We start from the raw sequence: 14852 nt of genomic DNA on the forward strand, positions 1-14852 counted from the left end.
GAGGGAGGGGGGGGGAGAGAGACAGAGGGAGAGGGGGGAGGGGGAGAGGGGGAGGGAGGGAGGGAGGGAGGGAGAGAGAGAGAGAGAGAGAGAGAGAGAGAGAGAGAGAGAGAGAGAGAGAGATACTCAGAGAAGGTTCTGGGATGGGCCTAAGGAGAGGAGAGACTGTAAATCCTGTTGGACTTCTGGAGTGAGTGCACTGTAGCAGCCGGGTAACCCCTGCAGTTCAAAACCACAGTGATGGAGCCTTTGTCAGCAGGTAGAATAACAAAGTCAGGATCAGTTTTTAGGTGGTGGATTGTGGTTCTTTCTGCAGGTGTAAAGTTAGTTCCATATTGAGGGATTTGGGTAATGATGGTGAGGCAAGGTTTGATGTTAAGAAATTCTGGAATGTTAACAGATGGTGATATGGGGGCAGTGGGATTGGATCATGGCTGGCAGCAGGACTGAATGGAGTCAGAGAGGGTTCAACATTGGCTTTGGGTTGAATCTGATGGGTAGTGTTTGTAGTGAAATAGTGTTTCCACTGCAGGGACTTGGAAAAGGAGAGAAGGTTTTTTGAGGTGATGTGCATCCTGCTCCAGTTCCTGGAATTTTAATGTGAGAGATGGCTACAGGAATTTGGAATTGCAAAGCAGGAGAATTTTATGGATGGAGAGGAGGTACTGTAAGGAAGTTTGGGACTGATTTAAATGGTTTTGCAGACTAGGTTGGTGAGGGCTAAGGACTGTCAGAATCTGAACAGATGCAGGTCATTGTGGAAGGATGGGTTGCAGCCAGAGACAGAGAGTTTGATGGTAATGCCATTTGGGGGGGGGGGGGATTTCCATGAATCAGGCAACAACACAGGAATAGTACATGCAACTGGGTTCTGGCTAGGGATGAGGAAACTTTTCTGTATTGGCACAGATGGAAGGGGCAAGGATCCATAGTAGAAGATAAAGTGGTTAAAAAAATAGGCAAATAACATATAAATACATGTGAAAAATGAAAAATACATACAAATACATGGAATAAATCACAAAATGGATGGACAGATGAACTATGGGGAAACAAGGTGAAACCTGAGGGAGTAGGGCACATAGTGAGAGGCACAAACGAACTGAAATCGTGAAAACACAATGAGATCAAAGAGAGAAATAAATAAAAAGATGATAATGGGGGATGTAGATCAGTTGGCAGATATGTTTGAGTAAGGGTGACAGTGGGTGTGACTGAATTAGATGAGGTTGGGATGTGTGTACTGGAATGAAAGAGGAGAAAGAGTAGGAGCAGTTAGTAGGACAAGATACAAATTTGTTTGGCAAAGGATGGTATGGAAAATAACACATGAAAATATGTGAGAGTGAGGCAGGAAAAGTGATCAATTTTAAGTTCTATGATAAATTATATCAATGGGAGTAATATCAGACTTGAGTTGCTGCACCATCAATCAGTGAAGTCATGTAGCTGTGTATTGTCTATGGATGAAATGGGTGATACAGGGTGGTTCATAAGTCAGAGTATGGAGCAGTTTGGTAGGATAGGTACAACATGGGAAAACAGAGCAAGAAAGGGATGAACACTGAGTAAAGTAATGAAGGAAGACAGTACTGGATTGTGGGAAGGAGGAAAAACCGTCACGCAAAATCAAACAATAGAAAATCCAGAATGGAATAATGACAACTTATGAAAAGGATAGATAGCTACGCACCATATAGAGGAGATGTTGAGATGAAATAGGCACAACAAAATGACTGCTAAACATGTAAGCTTGTGGCCAAAAAGGCCTTCTTCTGGAGCAGACAACACACACATGTTCACACAAGCACAACTCTCACACACACATGACCACTGTCTCTGACCACTAAGGCCAGACTTGAGCAAATGCGCATGATTTAAGAAGCAATATGTGAGGTAGGGATAAGGAGTATCACTGAAAAACCAATGTGGAACCCTGCCTGACTCACTTCACTTCTCCAGCCAATCATGATCCAGCCCCCTCCCCCCACCTCCAAATGACCCTCTGTTAACATTCCGGAATTCCTGAACCTCAAACCTTGACTCACCATCATCCCCCAAATCCCTCAGATTCAAAGCTAACATTACATCCACAGAGAGAATCACAATCCACCACCTAAAAACTTATCCTAACCTTATAGTCCTACCTGCCAACAAAGGCTCATCAGTATGGTTTTGAACTGAAGGGATTACCTGGTGGAAGGACTCTGCCAGCAGTCAGATTTGTCCACCTACAAACCCTATCACAGTAACTCCATCCGAGAAATCCAACAGGATTTCTCCAGTCCCTCCTCAAATCCTTAGGCAACTCCCACAACATGAGTCTCTCTCTTTCCTCACCCCACCTCTCCTAACACTCCTACCTTCTCTGTACTTCCTGAAGACCATAATCTCAACCACAAAGAACATCCCATTGAGGAAAGTTACTGCACCCTCACAGAGAGAATCTCTGCTCTTATAGACCAACATCTTCAGCCTGTTTGCCCATTGAGACTCCACAATACCTGGTCCATCACATGACACCCTGCACGTCACTACTGATGCCAACTCCAATTACACTAACATCTCTTTCCACCCATGGCCTTATCACAATTGAACACCACTTTTTCCAGTGTCTAACTGATTGCAAACTTACAACTTCCTTCCTTGTCATGATGACTAACTATATCCTCACACACAATTATCAAACAATGGAAAATCCAGGATGAACTGTAAAAATATGACCTGCCCACTATCCTTGCCACCCCTCCCACAGTAGTATTCCACCGTCCACCGAACCTATACAATATACTCGTCTAACCCTATACAACCCCTGCTCACAACCTCTTACCTCAAGGCTCATATCCCTGTAATAGACCTACATGCAAGACATGTCCAATACATCCTCCCACCACCACCTATTCCAGTTCGGTCACAAACATCACCTATCCCATCAAAGGCAGGGCTCTCTGCGAAACCAGTCACGTGATATACAAGCTAAGCTCCAACCAGTTTGCTGCGGTTAGGTTAGGTTAGGTTAGGTTAGGTTAGGTTAAACCTAACCTAACCTAACCTAAACTAACCTAACCTAACCTAACCATTCTATGTGGACATGACAACCAACAAACTGTCTGTCTAAATGAATGGATACCAACAAACTGTGGCCAAGAAACAAGCGTAACACCCTGTTGCTGCACATGCTGCCAAACATGACATCCTAAATTTCAATGACTGCTTGACAGACTGTGCACAATGGATCCTTCCCACCAACAGCAGCTTTTCTGCACAGCACAGGTGGAAACTTTCGCTGCAACATATCCTACATTCCCGTAACCCTCCTGGCCTCAAACTTTGTTAATCATTGTCCTCAACCATCCAGCCCATTCCCTGTTCCCATTCCAGCACTAAGCAACCCTTATTCCACCATCACACCTAGTCTTCTTACTTCTCTCCTTTTCCGCTATGCCCTCCCCAGCCCTCTGTCTAACCTCCCAACTGCACATAACTGCCCTACGCTCTCTCCACCTTGTCCCTGCGTGCTCCCTAGCAGCACTTCACTGTCCGCCACCCCTACCCTGCTATCCCTCCCCCTCCCCACCCCAGCCTCCTCCTTACCTCCACCCAGTTGCCACTCCCATCATACAATGGTACTGCTGCCCGCAGTGTGGCTTCAGTTGCCAGACACTACAGTCATACATGTGTGAGTTGCGTTTGCATGAATGTGTGCCTGTGTCTGTCATTTGTTTTTGATGAAGGCTCAAGTGGCCAAAAGCTTATTTGTGACAGTATTTTTGTTGTGCCTATCTGTGACTCAGCATCTTGTCATATGGCGACTCACACACAATTACTTCATCTTTGAAGGCATCGCCTACACACAAATCCATGGTACGGAAATGGGCACCCACATGGCACCATCTTATTCATGAGTTGTCTAGAGGATTCATTCCCAACCACCCAGAATCCCGAACCCCTCATCTGGTTTGGATTCACTGAAATCCATCTTTGTGATCTGGATCATGGGGGAGGACACCCTATCCACATTCCTCCAGAACCTCAACAGCTGCTCCCCCAATTGCTTCACCTTGTCCTCCTCAACCCAACAAGCCACCTTCCTAAATGTTGACACCACCTCAAAGATGGCTACATCAGTAACTATGTCCTTATCAAACTTACCAAACACTGACAACCCCTCCACTTCTACAGCTGCCACCCATTCCACATCAAGATGTTGCTTCCATACAGCCTGGCCACCTGTTCTCATCACATGTGTAGTGATAATACACCAACAGTCTCACTGAGGCCTTCACAGACGAAAATTACCATCCCATCCTTGTACAGAAACATATGTCCTGGCTTTATCTCTCCAGTCACCCATCACTTCCCCGTGTCCCATCATACAGTGCCAAAGGAGCACTCGCCTTGTTACTAAGTACCATCCAAGACAGGAGCAACAGAATCACACTCTCCATCAGGGTTTCGAAAACCTCTCGTCAGGTCGAGTCTTGAAATGAGGAATATCCTACCCACTGTCCTCCCCACACCTTCCACTGCCCACTGAACCTACACAATATCCTTGACACCTCTTCCACCCCTGCTCCTGACCCTTTTCCTCACAGCTCATATCCCTGTAATAAACCTAGATGCAATGTCTGTGCCACTGATCCTCACACCACCCACTCCAGTCCAGTCAGAAGCATCACCTATCCAGTCAACGGAAGGACGGCCTATGAAAGCAGTCATGTGATCCTCACACTATACTGCAAGCACTGTGCTGTGTTCTATGTGGGCGTGACAACCAACAAATGCTCAAAGAGAGAGCTGGATCACCCATTTGCTGAGCATGCTGCCCAACACAATGTTCTTCACTTCAGTAACTGCTTCACAGTCCGTGTCATTGGGATATGTCCTACCAACACCGGCTTCTCTGAATTGTACAGGTGACAACTGTTATTGCAATATGTCCTACATATCCATAATCGCGCTGGCCTCCACCTTCATTAGTCCCTGTCTTTCACCCACCTACCCTATTCCAGCATTACACAGCCTTCTATTCCATCAACGTACCCACAGTCTTTTTCCCCTACTCTACTTCTCTTCTTTTCCACTTCCCTTACCCCTCTAGCCTTCCAACTGCACCTAGCAGCCCTACCCTGTACCCACCACACCCTTACATGCTTCCACAAGCAGCATCCCCTACCGCTAACTTGCTATCCCCCCCTCCCTGCCCCAGCCTCCTCCTTATCCCCAACAAACAAGATTGTTTCTCCCATCATGCACATTCATTTGCAGTCTTGTCTCAGTAGCCACGGACAGCAGTCATACGTGTGTGAGATGTGATTGTGTGAATTGTGTGTTTTGTCTACTTTAGAAGACGGCATTTTGGCCGAAAGGTCACATGTTTAGCAGTTCTTTTGTTGTGCCTGCCTGTGACTCAATATTTCTATATGGTAACAATCTATCCCTTTTGATTTGTAGGAAAAACATTTCTGATTTTCATGAAGAACTATTTATCAGTTCCTAGATACAACTTTGGTACTGAACTGTCAAAAGAAATAATATAACTTAGTCAACAAACTCATTTTTTCCCATGAATATTGTTTCTCCATGAACACGAATAACTACTGGCCAACATTCAGCTTCTCTGGCATGTCACCAGTCACCGAGGGTAGAAAATATCTGAACCAGCCCGGATGATGGTGATGAGCTGGGTTGAGGAGGCGCTCGGCATCATGGTCATCAGCGCCCTGAGGAAAAATCAACAGGAAATCTCATGGGTGGGGATGAAGGCTGTCTCCACACGCAGAGCAGTTTATAACGTACTAAAGTCTGCCGCCCTTCCCCACCAGTTTAGGAATGATGCCTGATAGTTCACAAAATTTCACCACTCTGTTAACACTGGTATCGGTATATGCGAGGATGGTGGGCAGATCTTCAGCAAGACCAAGGGCTGCCCACTTATCAGTATACAGAACACACGTAGCCACAATATGCTGATCTGAAAGCAGCACGCCACAAACTTCACAGAAAGGTGGATCCTCCCCCAGAGAGGAAGCTATGTGTGAAAGGGCTATGCCCGACACACAGTCTGGTAAGCAAAACCTCCTTTCAACAGCGAGGCTGACACAAAGTCCGCCAAGCTTTTGTGATCGGTTTGAGTGACCGCAGTTTGTTGTCCGACACCTGCAACCATTCAGTCTCCCACTGACGCATGATGCATTTGCCAGAAAATGAGATAATGGCATGCAACGGGATGGGACATTGATGGACAGCACCATCCCAACATGCTTCCTTGGCAGCTTTATCAGCCATGTCGTTACCCTGTATCCCAACGTGGCCAGTTACCCAGCAAAAGATCACCTCCTTGCCACGGCGTTGGAGCCGCTGTAAGCAGTCATGGATGAGCTGAATCAGCGGGTCTACCGGATATATTTGGTGAAGCGCTTGCAGTGCACTAAGAGTGTCATAACAGACAAAAAAAAACGTACGGTGATGTCTGTGAACCCTCTCCAGTGCCATTAGAACGCAATATAACTACACATCATAATTTGTAAATTGTTCTGGAAGACGCACTTTAAAAACGCTATCAGGGAAAACCACAGAACAACCTAGAGCATTCACCAGCTGGGATCCATCTGTATAAATAACGATAAAACAGTGGTACATACTTAAAATAGACGAAAACAAAGTTGTAAAAACCATATCTGGAATACAATTTTTCGGGTACTGCATCAAGCTTAAAATCACTTTGGGTCTCCAAAGACACCGAGGCAGCAGTGCGTCCCATCCCTGGGTGTGTATTTTCACACCCGAGAGATCCAGATCCTTGAGGCAGGCCGTAGCACATATACCAAATGGCTGGGTCACGTGGGGCCGATTCCTGAATAGTCGTTTGAAGGCGGGTTGGATCACTGAACTAAATGCCAACGACTGAGGTGACGCTGAGATGTTCAGCGCCTGTCAAGCCAAAAGGATACGTCGCCGAATCCAGAGTGGTGGTTCACCAGCCTCTGCACACAGACTCTAAACTGCACTGGTCCGAAAGGAGGAGGAGGAAATTAGTGTTTAATGCCCCGTCAACAACGAGGTTATTAGAGATGGAGCACAAGCTTGGATTAGGGAAGGAGTGCAAAGTAAATCGGCCATCCTGACATTTGCCTGAAACTATTTAGGGAAATCACGGAAAACCTAATTCAGGATGGCAGGAGAAGGGTTTGAACTGTCGTCCTCCTAAATGCGAGTCCAGGTCCGAAAGGCTCCAGTCAATATCCGAATGCCTGCATGGTGGACAGCATCCAAGATCCGGAGGTAGGAAGGACAGGCCAATCCATAGACCATGCTGCCATAGTCTAAGCGTGATCGAACGAATGCTCTATAAAACTGTAGGACGTGGGACCTGTCAGCTCCCCATGTTTTTCCACCAAGGCATTTCAAAAGTTCAACAACCAGAAGCCCTTTCTTCGTAGGTCTTTCAGGTGTGGGAGCCATGTTAATTTCGAGTCAAATAATAAACCCAAAAAGTGCACTGTGTCTTGAAAAAGTAAAATACGGTCCCCCATTGTAAGTTCTGGTTGGTTAAAACTCAACGAGCACGATTAAAATTGACACACACAGTCTTCTCAGGTGAGAACTGAAAACCAGTTGCTGGGCCCAGGTTTCCAGCCTCCTAAGGCTGCATTCACACTGCCGGCCGTGCCGAGCCGAGCCTGGCCGGGCCGCCACCCGCTTTGTTATCAAACACATGGTTTTGAATTGAGGTGTTCACACTGGCGGCCGGGCCGCGCCGACACGGCATGAGCCTCCCATAGCCTAGCTGGCGACATCCCGAGTGATTAATATTGCCAGCGTGAGCCAACCGGAGGCGCAAGCCTGTGGAGCAGCACTACAGCTTCTGCAGTACACACATCACACGTCTCCCTTCCGCTTTATCACAAGTGTGACTCCACACGTCTTTTATTTTAAGATGTTACATCACATTTCACAATCAGTGAGCAAAAATTACGTTTATTATAATGATACATGCGAAATTACTTTTATTTCATTTATTTAATCTACCGTATTTACATGCATTTACAACAATAGCCTGCCAGCGATCGCAGCATTGCCGCCAATGAATAGTTCGCATTTACTTGTAAACGGAGACAGATATGAGTGTCACTGAGGGACGGAAATGTGTCCCTACCAGATGATATTGCATTGTAAAGTCATGCTGTGGCATGTTACTATAAGCTGTTGTCTGTGACATCTTTTTGCGATGTTCTTACTTTAATGAATGCAGAATAAAATATACATGACATTAACTTGTGTCCATCAATTTGGTATCAGAAATTCGGCTAGTATGACAGTAATGATGCAGTTTCCAGATTATGGAAAGAAGTAACCAAGGAGTGTGTTTCAAATAGTCAACACAAATATAAATTGTATTCCTTTATAATTTTATTTGTTTTATTTACAATGAAATGAGATACACAAAAATACAGTAAATAGCTAAGTACTTTCAAAACAACAGTGTTCCTGACAGTTTTCGAACGTAATGTGGAATTTCTGTTGAATGTGGCACCAGCTGTCTGCGTATCAGCATTGTTACAAAACTTTTCAGCTTCAACATTGCATGCTTCTCTGTCAATGACAATATTATGAAGTAGACAAATCCACTTGACTATGAGATCAGCTACGTCAATGGATGTTTCAGTTTCCTTCCTCAGTAGTCTCCATTTATTGTTCATTATACCAAATGCACATTCAACAACGTTTCTTGCTCTGGAATGCATATCATTGTATAGAATCTTCTCGTTGTCCAAATTTCTGCGAAGAAAAGGTCTCATCAAATTCTCTAATAAGGGGTAAGCTTCATCTCCCAAAATGACGTACGGAAGTTCCTGACACATTCCTTCAAGTCTTGTTGGTGGCTGTAATAACAGCTCCCCATTTGTAAGTTTCTTATATAACATACTTATGTAACATACTTTCTTTAAACACGCCTGCATCAGACTGTTTACCGTAGGCACCAACATCTACGGCTATAAATTTGTGATTTGCATCAGAAACTGCTTGGAGTACAATCGAATAATACGGTTTGCAATTGGAAAACATGCTGCCAGAAAGTTTAGGACATTGGACACGTACGTTCTTCCCATCTATACATCCAACACAGTTTGGAAATCCCCATCTCGTACGCATTTCACTGGCAATTTCTTTAAATCGAGAAACATCTCATCCTTTACACAGCTTTGAACTAGACGAGAATCTAACACATCAATCGACAATAATTCATTTACCTGTCCTGTTGTGCTTGAGGCTATGCTGATTCCGCACATTTTCTTTCAGTTACAGTAGAAAAATCGAAATGGCAGCACCTTACAGAAAATGATAACTTAATCATTTCATCATCAAATGATCCAGCACTGTCCCACTCAGCCTTGGTTTCATTGCATTCATTTCCTAAAATAGATTACTTGTAAGAGCTATCCACAGATCTTTCTAAGTGGAGACAGGGTCGATCTAGAGAATGTAATTATTTACAGCTTGCAGTACTACACTTACATGAACTGCAAAAGCGATAATACAAAAAAATGAACTTTTTGCACCTTAGTCAAACTTAGACATAGAAACATCTGTAACTTTATTTATATTTTTTAACATCTGCTGTTTATTATATGCAACTAGAAAGAAATCATGTAGAATGTTGCAAGCTTTTATTACAATGCATCAGGAGCAAGATCTCATCTCAGATTAATATACTCTTATCAACAAAAACAAAACGAGGATAATGGAATGTAGTCAAATTAAATCGGGTGATGCTGAGGGGATTAGATTAGGAAATGAGACACTTAAAGTAGTAAAGGAGTTTTGCTATTTAGGGAGTAAAATAACTGATGATGGTTGATGTAGAGAGGATATAAAATGTAGACGCAATGGCAAGGAAATCGTTTCTGAAGAAGAGAAATTTGTTAACATCGAGTATAGATTTAAGTGTCAGGAAGTCGTTTCTGAAAGTATTTGTATGGAGTGTAGCCATGTATGGAAGTGAAACATGGACGATAACCAGTTTGGACAAGAAGAGAATAGAAGCTTTCAAAATGTGGTGCTACAGAAGAATGCTGAAGATAAGGTGGGTAGATCACGTAACTAATGAGGAGGTAGTGAATAGGATTGGGGAGAAGAGAAGTTTGTGGCACAACTTGACTAGAAGAAGGGATCGGTTGGTAGGACACGTTTTGAGGCATCAAGGGATCACAAATTTAGCATTGGAGGGCAGCGTGGAGGGTAAAAATCGTAGAGGGAGACCAAGAGATGAATACACTAAGCAGATTCAGAAGGATGTAGGTTGCAGTAGGTACTGGGAGATGAAGAAGCTTGCACAAGATAGAGTAGCATGGAGAGCGGCATCAAACCAGTCTCAGGACTGAAGACCACAACAACAACAACATCTTTTAGTTTGAAATATAAAATGTACATTATACTAATTGTAGGATGTTGATGACAAATAATTGTTTGTCTTTTGTGATGCAACGTGTGGCCAATTATAAAAGCATAGCAGATGATTGTCCAGTAGCCGAGGGAAAAATTCTTATACATTTGGATTTATCTAGACAATGAGACCATTAAAATAATACGATGGACCGACACTAGGTCTGCGCTGATCACTAGTAATTAGTTTTTTCCTGTCCTGCATTATATGACTACACTAAAACAAGCTGTAACCGCATGAAATCCGTGGCTTGCGGACGCGGCACTGACGCCACTGGATAGCTCGCATTACATGAGACCAGAGACAGATATCAGTATCATTATCATTCCAAAAACTTTTTGGTACTTTTAGCTACATTTCATTCCCAACAATGTATGGTCTAAAATGGATTAATAGTAAGCTACCAGCTACATAACTTTTTCACTACACGATTTGTAAAACAAGTTCACAACATTGACAAATAGCATCATTTCACAATGACTGCTAAGAAATATGGAAAGATAAATGATTCAATACGAAGCTAAGATGTTACACTACCACGTGTACAAAAATCAGATTTTTTAGCCGCATACTTTCTACAAAATCGGCTGGGAAGCGTTACGAAACTAAGAAATCACACGAAACACGAAAATTGGAGAAGTGGATTTTCCCCCATTTCGCCGTCCCGGCTCGGCGCTGCGCACAATGGGAATGCACTACACGTCGGCCTGAGCCGGCTAGGCATGAGCCGAGCCAGTACGCGTCATCCCGGCCCGGCCCGGCCGGCAGTGTGAACACAGCCTAATGGTCAGTTGTAGCTGCCTTGTCATCATCGTAAGATCAGAGGAAGAGTAGAAGATTGCAAAGTCATCCACAAACAAAGAGCATTTGACAGGGCTCCTGACGACCCAGCCAGGAATCGAACCCCACAATCTAGACGCAGTGACACTAACCACTATGCAGTGAGCTCGGATTAGGCAAACAAAGATTTTTATTAACAAGTAATGAAATAGAATCGCTGGTCACTACTTACCTTCAGGACACAAAATGTGCAATATTGCTGACAGACACATGTAACAGTAAATGAGATATATTATTTTACTTTTATGTGAGGTGTGTTCAAAAAGAAACCGAACTTTTGAAATAATACACCAACCAGCTGAGAGAGTGGGCTGCAGCTACTGAGTGTACAAAGTGGCAGGTTTAGACAACAAACTTCCATTTGTCGCATTTTGCTCTGAAGTTAGTAAGCGAGCTACAGCCTCTGAAGTGACTATGTGCACAAGCTGCTCATTGGATACGTGCCACAGTGACAATGAAAGAGCTGATGACAGAGCTTTAAGAACAGAGTGGTTGTGTGTGTGTGTGTGTGTGTGTGTGTGTGTGTGTGTGTCACAACTTCCTTAGCCAAGCACATGGGGAGCGCTGTATGAGATGAACACACCTTTGTTAATGGTTTAAGGGTTTTCAACAGTACAGAATGTCTATCCCAGGCTTGGACAACTTTCCACATCAAGATATGATCACCGAACTGATAAGAGTTCATGCTGCGATTTGAAGAATGTTCATTTAATGTTTGTAAAGTTGCCAACAAATCTTAGCGTGCGTGAGGGATGCTGTGTGCAGGATGAGGTCTTAACTATGGGAAAACCAGATACGGATTTTTCATCACAATAATGTGCTGGCTAATGTGTCATTCCTTTCAGTAGCTATATAGCAAAACATCACATTCCTTTTGTCCCTCATCCATCGTATTCTACAGATCTAGCCTTAGCAGACTTTTTCCAGTTTCCTGAACAAAGAACCAGGTTGAAAGAACATTGTTTCCAAACTGTAGAGGACATTCAGGACAATGCGACAAGATACCTGTTCGCTATCCAGGAAATACGTTCCAGGAGGCTTTCCAAAAGAGGAAGAAAAGATGGGAATGGTGCATTGCCAATAGAGGGAATTATTTTGAGGGGACAGTGCTTAAAATGCCGTACAATAACCAATAAAGCTGTTACTGGAAAAGTTTGGTTTCTTTTTGCACACACCTCGTGTGTGTCTATCGACAGCACTCCACATTTTTTTCCTGCAGATAAGCGCTGGCCAGTGACTGTTTCTTGTAATTTATTAGTTTTCTTGACTGAATTTTCTTTTGATACAAAGACACCTATACACATTTCCAACAAGCTATAATGACCTGTCAGCACCAGCAATAGACATGTTATACATACTTGAGTACCCCTTCGTTATGTAACTATGGGACAAAAATGATCATACACTCAATGAAATGCAATGAGTAAAATTCTTTGTTGTCTAGTTGGGTAACAAATTAACGTGGAGTCAACACATAGATAAACTAATCAAGAAGTTCTGTTGAGTGTTCTGCACTTAGAAGCATTTCTTATCCTATTGTCCTAAAGCAAAGAGTGTCGGTTTAGTTTGCTTATTTTTGCTCCTTGTTGTCTTACGGAATTATCTTCTGGGGCAGTGTACCTAAAGCAAAAAGTGTTTACTGTATTTACCCAATTCGTTGTTCAAAAAATAAGGGTCATCTTGTATTCACAGTTAAATTATTGCTGCTGAGATTAGAATTTTTACATTGTTTAACAGAGTGTTTAGCGGTTGTCTTCCATTTACACATGAAGCTTTAGCTATTGTGGTCATGTGCAGATTTATTTTGGAGAACATTGAACGGTAGGGCTGAGCAAATGATACTCACTTTTTAACAGGCTCAAGAATTCCCAATATGTCGAAGTGCTTGATACAGTATCGATGTTGCTTGAACAATCAAGTGACATTTGACTCATGTGGTGCTAATGCAAGGAATATGTGAGAAACTATGAACTACTCACAACAACCATCTATTTCTCTGTTCAAAATCTGATCATTTCGTGAAAAACGGGAGTATTTGTTGCAGCAAGAATAAATCACAGCAGGCTGACATATCGTGGATGTTGTACCAATAGATGTCACTGGGTGGAGACACAAACACAAGTTCAAAAATTGGGCTGAATTGTGACTGTGATCTTTTATTTATACCTTAGTTGCTGCTGCTACAAGTGACTTGCACCCTAGAAGATAACTGCAGTCTGTGTTTCACAACTGATTAAGTTCAGAGCTACGTAAAGGTTGCAGGGGGAACAGAGATACCAGCTTGGATGAGACCTAGATAAGTGTGAGGATTGGAATAGCGAATAGGCAACAAATCAGTCATGTTGGCAACCATGGGAATTTATACAGCATACTTTGATATTTTAGGACCTTCTACAACACTTAAACGGCAGTTTGCCTGAATTCATTAGTAGTTGGAATTGGATTGACTTTGAATTGGACAAATACATACAAATTTATTACTGAAAGAGACGATAAAAATCTACATGGGGGCCAGCGGCGCACTTATGTCTTTCGTGCTGCAGTTTTGTTAACACACATAATGATGAATAACAGGAACGAAAGAGGGTATGTCAGCTGCTGCATCTATGCAACCTATGAGCGATCGGAGGGCAGACAACATGTTTGGAAGCAAGAGACATTGTAATGTTATCATGTCACAGTATAGAAGCGAAATCCAATATGTATTCAGATACAAAAAGCAGGGTTCTCAGGTTCCACAGCAAACACGATCTCAGAAATCACAACATATTCGGAGGAAACAGCCAAATATTTGTGACCACAAAGATATAAATTTCACAGCTGTGCTATGAGGATGATGATGATTAAAAATAGATATACCACAGTGATAGGGTTAGTAAGTGTTAAATGTAGAAAAGAAAACAGTCTGCAAATTAATGTAAATGATTTCATCTATTTTATTTCTCCTTATATTATCAAAATGTAGACAATAAAAAAACTGCATAAATTTAGAATAGGTATAATGTTAACCTTTTTGGCAGATACTTTATGTCAATAAAACAGTTTGCAATTTTGATTAGTCAGAATACGTTAAAAATAATTTTTTCTCAAAGAAGTCTCGCGAAAAAAAGGGAGTTGTCTTATAATCCAGGCCATCTTTTAGTGAAGTAAATACCACATTTATCAGAAGTGAGCAGCAACAATATTGTATGAAGCAGCTAGCCATACATTTTGCAGAAGCCTTTCTAATGACCTTTTAATTCTTACAAGCACCTCCCAAAATGTTTACTCCTTAGCCATTACTGTCACTAAAAAAAAACTTCAGTGTCAGCTGAACTCTCATCTACACAATCACAACACAATACATGAAAACAATTTTTGTGAAGTCTTTGCATATCCTTTTGTAGGATTCAGAGTGCACTTGCATGCTTTGGTGCAAAGATATTCTACAAGCACTTATCTAACATAAAGCACAAACTGGGAATCTTAAGCAACTCAAAAGAAAATTAAAAAATACATCATGAGCAACTCCTACAAATTGTGCGAATACTTAAAATAAAGGACTGAAAAGTTCTGTTTGCGACAT

The 14852-nt window shown here is 42.6% G+C and overlaps 1 protein-coding gene across 2 annotated transcripts in view; it reads right to left on the reverse strand.

Moving 5' to 3' along the window:
* The window catches only part of LOC126465310 (anaphase-promoting complex subunit 1), a 335155-nt gene that overhangs the window by 140260 nt on the left and 180043 nt on the right, over window positions 1-14852 (reverse strand). The window lies entirely within an intron of this gene.

Source organism: Schistocerca serialis, chromosome 1 (genome assembly GCF_023864345.2).
Source record: "Schistocerca serialis cubense isolate TAMUIC-IGC-003099 chromosome 1, iqSchSeri2.2, whole genome shotgun sequence".
NCBI lineage: Eukaryota > Metazoa > Arthropoda > Insecta > Orthoptera > Acrididae > Schistocerca > Schistocerca serialis.